Below are 15117 nucleotides of genomic sequence, written 5' to 3'. Positions count from 1 at the left end.
TCCAGGTCTTTCTATTTCCCACTTCTTTCATAAGATTCCCTGCACTCTGCCCAAAGGTTGGCCATAAGTCTCAGCATCTGCTTTGATATCCTGAAGGATAGCGCTTTTCAGGGGTCCTTTGTGGCAGGCTCCTGACTTGTTCCCTCTTTTCTCCTTCTTATGATGTTGATCCTCTTTGTCTTTCTGAATGGGGATTGAGCATTTTAGCCAGAGTCCTCCTTCTTGATTAGTTTCTTTAGGTGTACAGATTTTAGTAGGTTTATCCTATATTATATGTCTATATGAGTGAGTGTGTGTCTTTCTGCTTCTGGGATAGCTCACTCAGGATGATCTTTTCCAGTTCCCACCATTTACCTGCAATTTTCATGATTTCCTCTGGACCTTTCTATTGTCCCTTCTTCCATAAGACTCCCTGTGCTGTCTCCAAAGTTTGGCTGTGAGTCTCGGCATCTGTTTTGATTCCCTGCTGGGTGGAGTCTTTTAGAGGACAACTGTGGTAGGCTCCAATCTTATTTCCTCTCTTCTGTGGCTTCCTGTGTCTATCCTGTTTTTCCTTCTGAATAAGAATTAAGCATCTTCCTCAGGGTCCTCCTTGTTGTTTAGCTTCTTTAGGTCTGTAGATTTTAGTATGTTTACCCTACATAATATGACTAATATCCACTTATAAGTGAGTATATACCAGGCAAGTCTCTCTGCTTCTAGGATACCTCAGATCTTTTCTAGTTCCATCCATTTGCTTGCAAATTTCATGATTTCCTTGTTTTTTGTAGCTGAGTAGTTTTCCATTGGGTAAATGCACTACCATGTCTCTATTTATTCTTTGTTTGAGAGACATCATTGATCTTTTAAAAAAACATTTTTATTAATTTTTTGAGACAAGGTCTCTAGCTCAGACTGGCTTTGATGTGCCTTTGTAGGTGAGGAGAACCTCTGTCTTTACTCACCCCACTCCCACTCCTAGTTTACCTGCTACTGAGATCAAACCCATACTTCATACATGCTCAGAAGCGCCCTGTAAAAACCACATTTCGACTTCATTATTCTTGAATGTCTGGGTTTTATTTACATTACTCTTGAATATAAAATTATCTCTTCATGCTTTCTTCCCTTTATTCTGGAAGGAGGCAGTGCAGACCTATGATTTACTGGGTTCCTTCTATTTAAAAGTTACTTTCATTTATAATTATTATACCAAAAGGTATTTTTGTTTTTAAATCATACACTTACACAAGATATTTTTTACAAACTTCTTAATGACCTCAGATAATATCATTGACTTATAATAAATCATTCACTTAGGTCCAAATTGGTTTGTCTGCCCTAACAAGCTCGGCAAATGCAATCAAATTTGTAAAGTTCCAGACATGGCCAAGGACCTCAAGGAAATACTATCCCATCTGTCTTTCAGAGAATAGTGAATATCCAGCCAAGTGCTACCACATTATACCACACCTGTGCTTCAAATCTGCTAAAGTATTCAGAAAATAAATTTAGTAAAAATCTATGTGAATGGAATTTCTCATGTCTTGATTTAAGCAACAAAACTCTTAGAAATTATGTGACCATTTTGGTACAAAGAACAATCATCAAAGAGCTCACAAGAAGTGTTCCATATACCTATTATAAATTGAAGGTCAAAATCTGTAGTATTCACATAGTGGATCTGTTGCAATATTAATCGACATGTGGACACATAAGTCGTTAAAGCATATTTAGATGCAGTAGTTCAGATGCTGTTGCCTCTGGTGACAAAATAGTTTACAATAGTTTTCTGTCTCAGCTGCTATTACTCTCTGAGCGAAAGTACTATCAACACATAAGGGGAGACCCAGGGTTCAGCCACTATGAAATTTTCCCTGTATTTTACCTGGGAGAACAGTAGACATGATCTGAAAGAGCTACTATGTTGTAAGCATTCCAACAATAATTGTCATTTACTATTCTCCTATCTTATCTTCCAGCATTCATTGAAGTAATTTTTTTAACTTTTTACACATCAGCAAATGTTCCACCTCAGCAAAAGATATGAGTAGCAAAGTTCATAGCTGTTTACTGAACTCTTGTCTAACACATTCATGACAGAGCGTTCAACTAAAATTATTTTGCAAACTACTTGCAGTTTTTTTTTTCCTCCTGAGACAGAAAAGGGTGCTTTGCATAAATGTGCCCTTCCCAAGACAAAGAAACTTCTCTTGTGATTCCAGAAATCATCTGTAAGTAGGCTTGGACAGTTGCTTTTCAGTCGACTACAAAATCAACAATATCGGCTTGCTAGAACTTAACTCAGTATAACCAAACTCAGTTTGGTTCCTGGACATAAGTACATTTCTGGGAGCACATCTGCGGTGGCACGCTTGACTTTAAAGCCACTCTGTCACTGCGTTCTTGTCATTGCCTCTTCATAGGAAATATTCCTGGAGAAAAGTCAAGGGATTTGGCAGCTGGTACCATAATGTTAAATGCTTTCTAGGCACAAAGTGCAAGCACCAGAAATACAGTTAAAGCACTTTACAGTTTTATATTTTGTGTTTAGGTGAAAATGAAGAGGACATAGAAATGAAAAGTAAAGTAAATTCTGCTTTCATAATTTCAAGTGTCTTTCAAAGTCCATGTTTGAAAGGAAATCATTCCTGACCTCTCACCACGCTGTCAGCTCAGCAAGAAAATATTTTGTTTCATGTCATTTATCTCAATTGCTCTAAAGCTTGTTGATTTACCAAAGTTTATAGTTTGTATGTTAGACATTTAGTGTTCAATTAAATTATTTAAAATACATTGAATAATAAGAAATACATAATATCACCAATAAGCTGAAATACCAAACGCATTCCATTTATAGCAAAAAACTTTAATATATACAGAAGACTAAAAATGTGAACAAGAACACAGTGTTATATATTCAGTAAAAGAGACTGATTCATGCAAACTATTTTAGAATGACAGTAAATAGAGCCATCAATTCTGCATATGAAACATCAGCAATGTAGCAAAAAATATTATCATTTCTGCCAAACTGGCATTTAAAAATGAAAAAATGTAACAAAACAGGGAAACATGTAATCATAAAATAGCTTGTAAGGTACAGGAGCTCATGTACACGTGCTGTTTATTTCTAGAACAAGTAAATACAAAATAACTTAGAGAAGATGACACTGGAGAGAAGAACACAGATTTTTGACCTCTTTGTACACAGAATATTGACATTTCCCATCATGTTCTTAAGGCAATGTTGAGTAGCCACTTAACCAAAAGAGTAAAAGGTCCTTAAAAAACAGAAAGAAAGCAAGGAGAGACGTAGGTAGGGCTGAGCATGAGAGTGGTCAATTAAAAACATAAAAGATGTCTTATGATATATGGGAGATATGTTGTAGCTGAAATGGAGACCAGAAATTTTGAGATGGTAAATGCAAAGAAATATCAGGTCATTGAAATACATTTACCATATTTTAATTAGCAAGGGAGAAATCTCAATGTGTATTTGGTAAAATTTATACACTGAAAAAGTATTTGTTTGAATGAGAAATTGAGGTATAATTAAATCTGTACAATTGCACTCAGCAGATGAGGGAAGGTTAAAATAGCGTGGGTAAAAGGAAAAAATTATTAAATCATAAAAAGATGTTTTTCTACATAGAAAAAAATGACTGCCATGAGGTATTTTTCTTTATTTTTTTTTTCTTTTTTTGTTTGCTTTGTTTTAGAGGTTCTGTTTTGGTTTTAGTTTTCTTTTTTATGTTGTTTTTTTAAGTTATTTTATTTTTATTAATTGCAGTTTATACACTTTGTATTCCCCTGTACCTCCCTCCCTCCTTCCCTCTTTCCTTCCCCTCCCAATCTCACTCTCCCTCCCTCTTCCCCACTTGAACCCCTCCCCCAGTCCACCAATAAGGGAGGTCCTCCTCCTCTTCCCTCTGATCCTAGTCTATGAGGTCTCATGAGGAGTGACTGCATTGTCCTCCTCTGTGGCCTGGTAAGGCTGCTCCCCCCTCAGGGGAATGATCTAAGAGCAGGCCAATCATTCAGTGGAGACTCAATGTTCAGAATCCATTTCTGCTTTTTCTCTTGAGTTTGCTAGTTCTCTGAGTATTCCTGATACAAACACCAGGAAAATCCCACAAAATGTTATGTCAGTCAACTGCAAATATATTGAATAAATAATACCTAAGGGAAATGTTTATTAAAGGTACCTGTAAATTTCTATAGTCTTACTTCAATACAGACTAGGCAAATGTGTTGTTTTAAATAAATTCTTAAGAGCATGAATTTTATGACAAAATATTTTACATGTCTATTTATACTACCTAAGATTGATCATGTCATTGCAATGCCTAGTTCTTGGAATAGTTTTGAGTAATAACTTGTTTGGACATGGCTTACACTTCTACCTGTTCTGTTTGGTCTGAGCTCTGAATCAAAATTAAGCCTAGATGAATAATATTATAGCTTAAATAATTGGCATTTTCTTATTTATTACTTTCTCTTCTTTTTAAATTAAATCTGTATTTTTATATTAATTACATTTTATTCACTTTGTATCCCAGCTGTAGCCCCCTGCCATTCACTCCCAATCCCAAGCTCCCTTCTTCATCTCCTCCCATGCCCCTCTCTAAGTCCACTGATAGGGGAGGTCATCCTCCCGTTCCACCTGACCCTAGCTTATCAGGTATCATCAGGAGTGGCTGCAATGTCCTTCTCTGTCCTGGCAAGGCTGCTCCTCCCTCAGGATGGGGGGATGTCAAAGAGCCAGCCACTGAGTTCATGTTAGAGACAGCTCCTGTTCCCCGGGTTACTGAGCTGCCACGGGCTACATCTGAGCAGGGGTTCTAGGTTATAACCATACATGGTCCTTGGTTGGGTATCAGTCTCAGAAAAGACCCCTGGGCCCAGATATTTTGGTTCTGTTGCTCTCCTTGTGGACTTCCTGTCCTCTCCAAATCTTACTAATTCCCCCTTCTTTCATATGATTCCCTGCACTCTGCCTAAAGTTTGGTTATGAGTCTCAGCATTTGTTGTGATACACTCCTAGGTAGAGTTTTTCAGAGACCTTCTGTGGTAGCCCCTGTCCTATTTCTTGTTTTCTCCTTCTTCCAATGCCCATTCCATTTGTCTTTCTAAGTAAGGATTGCTCATCTTTCCCCAGGTCCTCCTCCTTTTTTAGCTTCTTTAGGTGTACAGATTTTAGTATGTTTATCCTATATCATAGATCTAATATCCACTTATAAGTGTGTATATACCGTGTGTGTCGTTCTGCTTCTGGGATACCTTACTCAGGATGATCTTTTCTAGATCCCACCATTTTCCTGCATATTTCATGATTTCCTTCTTTTTAATTGCTGAGTAGTAAGTACTCCATTGTGTAAATGTACAATTTTTGTATCCATTCCTCCATTGAGCGACATCTGGGTTGTTTCCAGGTCCTGGATATTACAAATAAAGCTGCTATGAACAAGGTTGAACAAATGTCCTTGTTGTATACTTGAGCATCTTTTGGATATATGCCTAGGTGTGTTATACTTGAAGCTCGAGGAAGCGCTATTCCTAATTGTCCGAGAAAGAGCCAGATTGATTTTCAAAGTGATTGAACCCACCAACAATGAGAAAGGTTCCCCTTTCTCTACATATTCTCCAGCATGTGTTGTCACTTGAGTTTTTGATCTTAGACATTCTATTGAGTATAAGGTGAAATCTCAGGGTCATTTTGATTTGCATTTCCCTGATAGCTAAGGATGTTGAGAAATTCTTTAAGTGTTTCTGTGCCATTCTATATTCCTCTACAGAGAACTCTCTGTTTGCCTCCATACCCCATTTTTTAATTGGATTGCTTGATTTGTTGCTTTTTAACTTCTTTAGTTCTTTATATATTCTGGATATTAACCCAATGTCAGATATAGGGTTGGTGAAGATCCTTAAACCCACATACCTATAGATACTTGATTTTTGACAAAGTAGCCAAAACCACACAATGGAAAAAAGACAGTATCTTCAACAAATCGTGCTGTCTAACTGGATGTCCACATGCAGAAAAATGAAGATAGATCCATATTTATCATCCTGCACAAAAATAAAGTACAGGTGGATCAAAGACCTCAACATAAAAACAGACACACTAAACCTGTTAGAAGAAAAAGTGGGGAAGAGCCTGGAACTCATTGGCACAGGAGACAACTTCCTGAACAGAACACCAAGAGCACAGGCTCTAAGAGAAACAATCAATAAATGGGACCTCAGGAAACTAAAAAGCTTCTGTAAAGGAAAAGACACTGTCATCAGAACAAAATGACAACCTACTTTCCCTTCTTTTTTTTTTTTTTTTCAATGCAGTTTATTCAGGAACCTTGAACAATCCTCGGACCCTGGGGAAAGCCAGCCCACAGCTTAAATAGCCTCTGGGTAGCCAACCCAGGCGTGCTACGTGGGCAATGCAGATAGGTCCACATACATGGAAGCAAGCTAGATCCTCAGCCTTAGCCAAATGTGGAATTGTTCGTGACAGAGAGCACTCACCATTGGGAAGGTGGAAGGCGGAAACCAGCTCCATCTTTAAGGCATAGCATGCCGCAGCTCTCTACAGTTCCCCCTTTTTGTTTTAGACGCATCAGGCAAGAGTAGAGGTCTGATCTCTGATATTAGAAATAAATTGGGACTTTGTACCGATGTTCATTTAGATGTCATCCACCCAAAGAGCATCAGACCCGTCAGATACCTTTTTCTCAGAGGCCGGACCTGGGGCATCAACCCGCATGCAACCAGACATGCTCTTCTCTGGGTCCAAAGCGGCTGACCCTGAGTGCAGTGCTTAGCCTCGCATCCTGAGCGTAACATTTTGGCTTTTTATGGTAGCCAACCATGCTTGGGGAGACTGTCCTGCTTCAATGGCTGTAAAGGCCTGAATGGTCATGGCTGCATCACACTGTTGTGAGACTCTAATCTTGCATATATACCACAGGCAAACCAAGGAGACCAACACCAGAAGGCCTGCTAATGCTCCCATGCCCGCCCATTCCTTCAGATGATTCATGGCTGCAGCCATCCATGATGATAATCCTGTGGCTAGTCCTGCGTCCACTCTGGTAGAATTTACCATGACAATGGCCACTCTCAGCCGCTCCATCGTAGTATCGAATTCTCCAGTTTAATTACCTAAAATATAGCTAGACAATTGTTTAGACAGATTTGCAGCACAGGGAAAATTCTCATGTTGTATGCTAGTGACTCAAAGTCCAGCATACTTTCATTGACAGCCAAGTTGAGCGATTTGCCATAGGGTATCAATTTGCTCCTGCATGAGGTCAATCCTCTGATTGAACACCATCAAGCCTCCTTTTAGTTGAGCATTAATTCCTTTTTGTACATGTATGGCATGAGCTACATAGGCTAAAAGGTTATTCAGGGTCTGAGCAGTCTGCCCAGTATGACTCATGGCTAATGCCGCGGTGGTAGCTCCAACAGCCGCCAATGAGATGGCAGTAACAATGGCAGCTGTAATTCCAAGATCCCTTTTCTGTCTGAAGTGAGTCATAGCGTGAGGGGCATCAACGGGCACAGGCACCCAGCGAGGAATGCCAGTAACCAGCTAGTAAATTTACTAGCATTACACCACCACTGCTAGTTCTAGAACTGATGCAGGATGTTCCAAGGAGGAGGTTAAGGCTTCTCATAATATTTCCTATAAGCCCACACCTGTTTGTTTATATCCCCCATTTTTATTCATTATTAGCCAGATAGAGCCAAGTAATTGTGGTAATGATACTTGCTTTTTTGCCCAACGCTACTTTCCCTTCTTTAACCTCCTCTCTATGTCCTCTCTGGGAATCTCCCTGTCTCTCTGTCTCTTTCTGTCTTTTTGTTGCTCTGTCTCTGTCTCTGACTCTTCCATATATTTGTAACAAAGTCTTACTATATAGGTATATATGCCCTGGTGCTTATCATGTAGTCCTGGCTTGCGTCAGCCTCACTGTAATGTTCATTACTTGGCCTTCTGAAATCTAGAATTACAGCCTTGTGCTATACCTCACATTCATGTTGTTTTAAGAGTATATTTCTGGTGTATTTTCTGCAGTTGAATTTTCACATTAAAGTGTTCATTTCTTTTTTATTAAATAATAATAAACTTGTTTTCAAATAAAATGACTTGTCTTAAATAGTATATCAAGGATTTTGTTATCATTTTTTAGATAAAAGTAGTCTGCTTTTTAGATAAAAGTAGTCTGCTTTTATGTGTTATTGTTATTTAACAAAAGTTCTTTGCTGATTCAACACCTAAGCCATGTCACATGGAGAGTAATTTTTTGATGGCTTTTATGGCATGTAAAGGTTTTATTTCAAATCTAACAGCTACATGATTTGGAATCCAAATACTCGAAGATATTTAACGACAACTGTAGAGCTCTGATATCTTATGCCAATTAGTTATTCACTTTGCTGCAAAAGAAAGGATTTGCTACACATTTATTAATTTGTGTGCTTTACAAATATTTGTTGATCCTGTGCTAAAGTAAAAAAAAGGACATTTAAAGTTCTAAAATAAATACAGAGAGACAAAATGAGGGTTTATTTATGATCTCAATGTCCTTAAAAGTCTAAAAAGCAAAGTAACATTTACAAAGCACTTAAATGTAAGCTAGAAAACAAGAACAATTATAAAAATATTCAGATAAAGTATCACATTTTAGTAGTAGTTTTTTCTTTAATATTATCAGTAATTAGTCTATGTGAGAAATATTTTTATTTCAACTATATTAGATACCATTACTTAGGATGAGAATACTTGTATAATGAAAGAATAGATCTCCTTGGTTTGCCTGTGGTATATATGCAAGATTAGAGTCTCACAACAGTGTGATGCAGCCATGATCATTCAGGCCTTTACAGCTATTGAAGCAGGACAGTCTCCCCAAGCATGGATGGATACCATAAAAAGCTAAAATGATACGCTCAGGATGCGAGGCTAAGCACTGCACTCAGGGTCAGCCGCTTTGGACCCAGAGAAGAGCATGTCTGATTGCATGCGGGTTGATGCCCCAGGTCCCGCCTCTGAGAAAAAGGTATCTGACGGGTCTGATGCTCTTTGGATGGATGACACCTAAATGAACATCTGTACAAAGTCCCAATTTATTTCTAATATCAGAGATCAGACCTCTACTCTTGCCTGATGCGTCTAAAACAAAAAGGGGGAACTGTAGAGAGCTGCGGCATGCTATGCCTTAAAGATGGAGCTGGTTTCCGCCTTCCACCTTCCCGATGGTGAGTGCTCTCTGTCACGAACAACTCCACATTTGGCTAAGGCCGAGGATCTGGCTTGCTTCCATGTATGTGGACCTATCTGCATTGCCCCTGTGGCACGCCTGGATTGGCTACCCAGAGGCTATTTAAGCTGTGGGCTGGCTTTCCCCAGGGTCCGAGGATTGTTCAATGTTCCTGAATAAACTGCATTGAAAAAATAAATAAATAAATAAATAAATAAATAAATAAATAAATAAATAAAAAATCAATCTAAGACCAGATATCAGAAGTAGGAGAAGACAGGGAACAGGACAGGAGCCTTCCTCGGAGGGGCTCTGAAAAACTCTACTGAGCAGTGTATCGAAAATGATGCTGAGCAACAGAACCAAAATACCTGGGCTCAGGGGTGTTTTCTGAGACTGATACTCCCAAGAAGGTACATTCATGGATATAACCTAGAACCCCTACTCAGATGTAGCCCATGGCAGCTCAGTTTCCAAGTGGGTTTCCTAGTAAGGAAAGAGGGACTGCCTCTGACATGAACTCAGTGGCTGGCTCTTTGACCATTCCCCCCTGAGGGAGGAGCAGTCTTGCCAGGACACAGAGGAGGTCATTTCAGCCAGTCCTGATGACCTGATAAGCTAGGGTCGGATGGATGGAAGGAGAGGTGGAACTCCCCTATCAGTGGACTTGGAGAGGGACATGGGAGGAGATGAGAGAGGGAAGGTGGGATTGGGAGGGAATGAAGGAGGGGGCTTCAGCTGGGATGTGAATAAAATGTACTTAATAAAAAGAAAGAAAATGTGAAAAAAAAAGAAAATGATGCTGAGACTCATAGCCAAACTTTGGGCAGAGTGCAGGGAATCTTATGGAAGAAGAGGGAGATAGAAAGACCTTAAGGGCACAGAAGCTTCACAAGGAAACCAACAGAGTCAACACATCAGGGCCTAGGGTGGCCTGTTGTGATCAATGTGCCAATCAAAGACCATGCACAGAGAGGACCTAACCCCTGCTCAGACGTAGCTCAACTTCATGTGGTTCCCCAGTAAGGAGGGCAGGAGCTGTCTCTGACATGAACTCTGTTGCCGACTCTCTGATCACTTCCCCTTAGTCGGCAGGACATTGCCAGGTCACAGAAGAAGAAGATTCAGGCAGTTTTAATGACACTTGACAGGCTGGAGTCAGATGGTAGGAGACGAGGGCCCCCCTTTTCTAAGAAATAGGGGAGGGAATGGCGGGAAGAAGGAGGGAAGGTGGGACTGGGAGAAGATGAGCGAGGGGGCTACAATATGTATGTAAAGTGATTACATTATAAAAAGTAAATTTAAATGTAAAAAGTTCAGTCAGTATGTGAAAATTAAATATATTATAATTTCACAATGTTTGAAATGATGTACACAAGCATGGAGACAGACTGTGGGTCAGCTATAATAAAGGGGTTTACAATTGTTAAAGTCGACACTACAATAAAGGGGTTTACAATTGCTAAAGTGAACAAAAGTATACAAACAGAAGGTAAAAAGAAAACATCTTTCTAAAGTTGGGAATGGATATTGCTCTCGAAAGCAGCCTTCTAGGGAGAAAAGCCTGAATAAGTATGGGACATAACACACTTGGTATGCGCATGAGCTAAAAGAAAAACTGGGCAAGTATGTCAGAGACTACAGTTTGGTTTAGGTTAACATGCTTGATATTAAAAGTGTAGTTGAAATATGTACTTGGGAAATTTCGAACAGGCACTGTAGTAAATTTCATGAAAAATTTGGCAGCTGAGCCTAATCTGCTGAAAGTGCATTGATGTAGAACTCAAGTAATTGAGGATATGTTCATCAAAACACAAGCGACTGGAGGTTTATGTTTACAGCTTTGCACTTTATCAATTCACTTTTATACTTCATTCTTCTACACTCAATAGTAAAGAGCTTTTAATTTCTATTATGTAAATGAGATAACTGAGATTTTTAAAAGGCTGATTATGTTTCCCCAAGTCTCATGATTGTGGCAATGTTCAAGGCTATCATTGAGCACAGTGCTTTGTGCTATCTGTAGTCTGAAACATTCAGAACTACATAAAAGAGTGTTTTAATCAGTTTTTTCTTTTATTGAGATGATAATACAATTACATCATTTTCCTCTTTTATTTATTTATTTTTTGGTTTCTTACAAACCTTCCCATATAACTCCTTGCTCCTTAATCTCTTCTAAATTCATAGATTCTTTTTCCTTAATTGTTGGTGGTGGTGGTGCTGTGTGTGTATATATTTGTTCTTACTTGTATAAATACAACCTGTTCAGTCTGAACAATTCTAGTTGTATGCATATGTTTTCAAGGCTGGCTATTTGGCATTTAATAACTGCTACTCTACCTCTCCCAACTTCAGAATCCCTCAACTGTCTGCAGTCTCGAGGCCCCTTGAGCTTATTCATACATGCTACCATTTCTACTGTCTTCCTTGTTTAGATAGCCATGTTGGTGAAACCTCATGTATGGAGATATTTCTAGAATATACCAAACCTAAGGCTCTTCCAACAACTCTGCTCTCTCCTCTGCCATGAATGATTCCTGAGCAGAGGTCATGTGGGAGGTATAGTATTTGACATGGAGCTCTGCAGCTGTGCAATTTGATAAGTTGTGGTTTTCTGTAATGGTTTCCCTGTCTGCTACAAAGAGAAGTTTCCTTTATGAGGGCTGAAAGCTACACTTATCCTTCCAGACCCTGGGTTAGCTTTATAGAGTTTTATAAGACAGATTCATATAATGATTTTCTGTGACTCTTGAACCTGTTTTTAAAATGTCCAACGAAAAGAATGCATTAGGCAATACCCACACTGAAGGAGAGAGTGATGAGGTATGAAAAGGGCACTTAAAGAAGTAGAAAGAGACTAGGAAGGAAAAGTGATTTCAAGGAAAGTGTTACTGATTTAAAAAAAAAGTTACACAGCTTTAAAAAGCCAATAAATCTAATTCATAGCCTCTGGGACCATTGTGGTTGGTTCTAATTGTCCATGGGATGTAGAGGGAAGCACAGATGATAATTTCAGTAGTTTGGTAATGGAAGAAAGGAGAGTGAAAAAAAAGTGGTACTAAAAGTGAGTGAAGGTGTCAGATTCCTTGGAAATGGCATTATGGACAGTTGTGAGCTCCCATATGGGTGCTGGGAATTGAACCCAGGTCCTCTGGAAGAGCAGACAGTGATCTTAACCACTGAGCCATTTCTCCAGCCCAAGAGTGAGTTTCTTAACAACAGGAAGACTTCATAAAAATTTAAAGTAGGATCAAATAAAGACTTTTATATCCCTATGTATATACATGAAGCACTAGTAATTGATCAACAGGTCATGAATTGGTAGGGAAGGAGTACATGTGAAGGGTAAAATGGGAGAGGAGAGGAGGAATAGCATAGGCACACTGTTTATGTATCTCAAAAATAAGATCGTTATAAAAGAGTTTTATACCTAGATACAAGAAGATACAAGAAGCGACAGGATGAAGTTTAATGTATGGAGAGAGCACTATTCTTTCTCAGAGAATAAGGAAAAGAAACAGAAGCAGTAGAGCTAACATATAGCATCTCTATTTCTCCTAGATACTAGATGTTCTTTATCAGACATGAGAACATATAATAAATATCCCTCGTCAACGCTATTTCTCTTCTTCAAACTAGTCAATGAGCAAGTGAAGAAGACATGCAGTGCTGGCTGCTTAGAAAACCAGTCCAATTTCAAGTGGCTTCCAGGGTTCAAAACAGAATGTTCGATGCTTGAGTTTACACCCATGTTACTTTTATTTTTAATATCTTAGATGTTCAAAAGCATGATATTTCTTCTAGTTTTGTTCTTATATTGTTTAGTAATGTTTTATATCAAAAATTATGTACAGCCTATATTTATTTTATTTCCATTGGTGTGTGTGTGTGTGTGTGTGTGTGTGTGCATTTGTGTATGTGTGACAATGATAAGTGTCAGGGAAGGCATATCTGATGACATCAGGTAAATCTGACATATTTGATATGTAACAATAGCTAGCAGTTGAAATGTTTTCATTGTTGTCACAGGTCATGTACTATTGCACAATGAGACTACTCTCCAATTCTCTTAGAATAAACCTTTAATTTATAGGCCACAAATAAGAATAAGTGACCCTGAAAGTAGTCTACTTCATTTTCCGAACTCCGTGTAAGGTTTCAGAAGTGACTACATTTTCTGAGTGTCAGGGAAATTTCTGTTCAGAGTGTTCCCAGAGGATGGAGTGGTTTAAACTTAGACTTCACAATGACAGTGTCTGCCACAGAACTGGCAGATGTCAGAGCATGTGACAAGACAGGCCAGGCAGAGAGGCAGAAAAGCTTTCCTGATAAGGCTCAGGGAGTGAATAGGTTATTTGTTTACAGTGGACAGATTATAAATAAATCTGCCATCTTAATCAAGGGTACAATGTAAATGCCCTTTTTGCCAAATGCATACTCAGTACAATTCGGATGGATGGGTTGCACTGAAAAAAAATTGTTTCTAAGTAGTTTATTTTCTTTTTTATAATTGTCACTAACACTGTTCTTGGGTAGTCAGAACACATGCAGAAATAACTCATTTCTTGATTTGTTTTCTCCAATATGTAAGAATTCTCAATAAATCCTGTAGAACCTGATTTATGGACAAGAGAAGCATACACAGTTTACTGGGTATAGGTTCCCTTCAAATCATCTAAACCTTTGAGCCAACCCACTGAAGCTTTTCAATGTTAGTGAGAATATTTAGGGAAAGAGTAGCATTGAAACAAAAAGGTTTGAACTGGAAGACTGGTGATAGGCAAGGGTCAGACAGAAGGGGAGAAGGTCCTTCCCTATAAGTGGACTAGGGAAGGGGCATAGGAGGAGAAGGGGGAGGGTGGGTGGGACTGTGAGGAGATGGAGGGGGCTACAGCCGGCATACAAAGTGAATATGTTGTAAATAAATAAATAAAAATTATACACTATAAAAAAAGACTGTGAGTAGAACAAACAAGATTTTTAACTGTTAAAATGTAGGTGTCGTATAGGTCTTATATAAGTGAGTATATACCATGTGTGTCTTTCTGCTCCTGGGACACCTCACTCAGAATGATCTTTTCTAGATACCACAATTTTCATATTTTATTTGTTTTTATTATTTTTTTAATTTTTATTTTTAATTACTAATTACAGTTTGTTAACTTTGTATCCCTGCTCTATACCACTCCCTCTTTCTCTCCCAATCCCACCCTCCCACCCTCATCTCCTCCCTGCCCCTTTCCAAGTCCACTGATAAGGGAGAACCTCCTCCCTTTACATCTGATATTGGTTTATCAGGTGTCTTCAGGACTGGCTACAAAGTCCTTCTCTGTGGCCTAGCAAGACTGCTTCTCCCTGGGGGGATGGGGCAGGGGAGGTCAAAGAGCCCGCCATCAAGTTTATGTCAGAAACAGTCCCTGTTCCCCTTAGTAGGGTACCCACTTGGATACAGAGCTACCAAGGGCTACATCTGAGCAGGGGCTCTAGGTTGCATCCATACATGGTCCTTGTTTGGAGAAACAGTCTCATAAAAGACCCCTGTGCCCAGATATATTTGGTCCTTGTGAAACTCCTGTCCTCTCCAGGTCGTATTAACTACCCCCTTCATTTATTTATTTAATTAATTAATTATTTATGTATTCATTTATTTATTTATCTATCTATTTATTTATTTTTGTTCCATGCATTCTGTGGGAAGTTTGGTTATGAGTCTTAATATCTGCTTTGATACACTTCTAGGTAGAGTCTTTCAGAGGCCCTCTGCGGAAGGCTCTTATCTTGTTACTTGTTTGCTCCTACATCCAATGTCCATCCCATCTGTCTTTCTAAATAAGGATTGATCATCATACCCTGGGTCCCCTTTCTTCTT

The 15117-nt window shown here is 38.9% G+C and overlaps 1 protein-coding gene across 18 annotated transcripts in view; it reads left to right on the top strand.

Moving 5' to 3' along the window:
- The window catches only part of Robo2 (roundabout guidance receptor 2), a 1624501-nt gene that overhangs the window by 437787 nt on the left and 1171597 nt on the right, over nucleotides 1-15117 (top strand). The window lies entirely within an intron of this gene.

This window comes from Meriones unguiculatus, chromosome 17 (genome assembly GCF_030254825.1).
Source record: "Meriones unguiculatus strain TT.TT164.6M chromosome 17, Bangor_MerUng_6.1, whole genome shotgun sequence".
In the NCBI taxonomy this organism is placed as follows: Eukaryota; Metazoa; Chordata; class Mammalia; order Rodentia; family Muridae; genus Meriones; species Meriones unguiculatus.
Note: the sequence above shows the minus strand (reverse complement) of the source record. Positions and strands in the feature narration are given on the sequence as shown.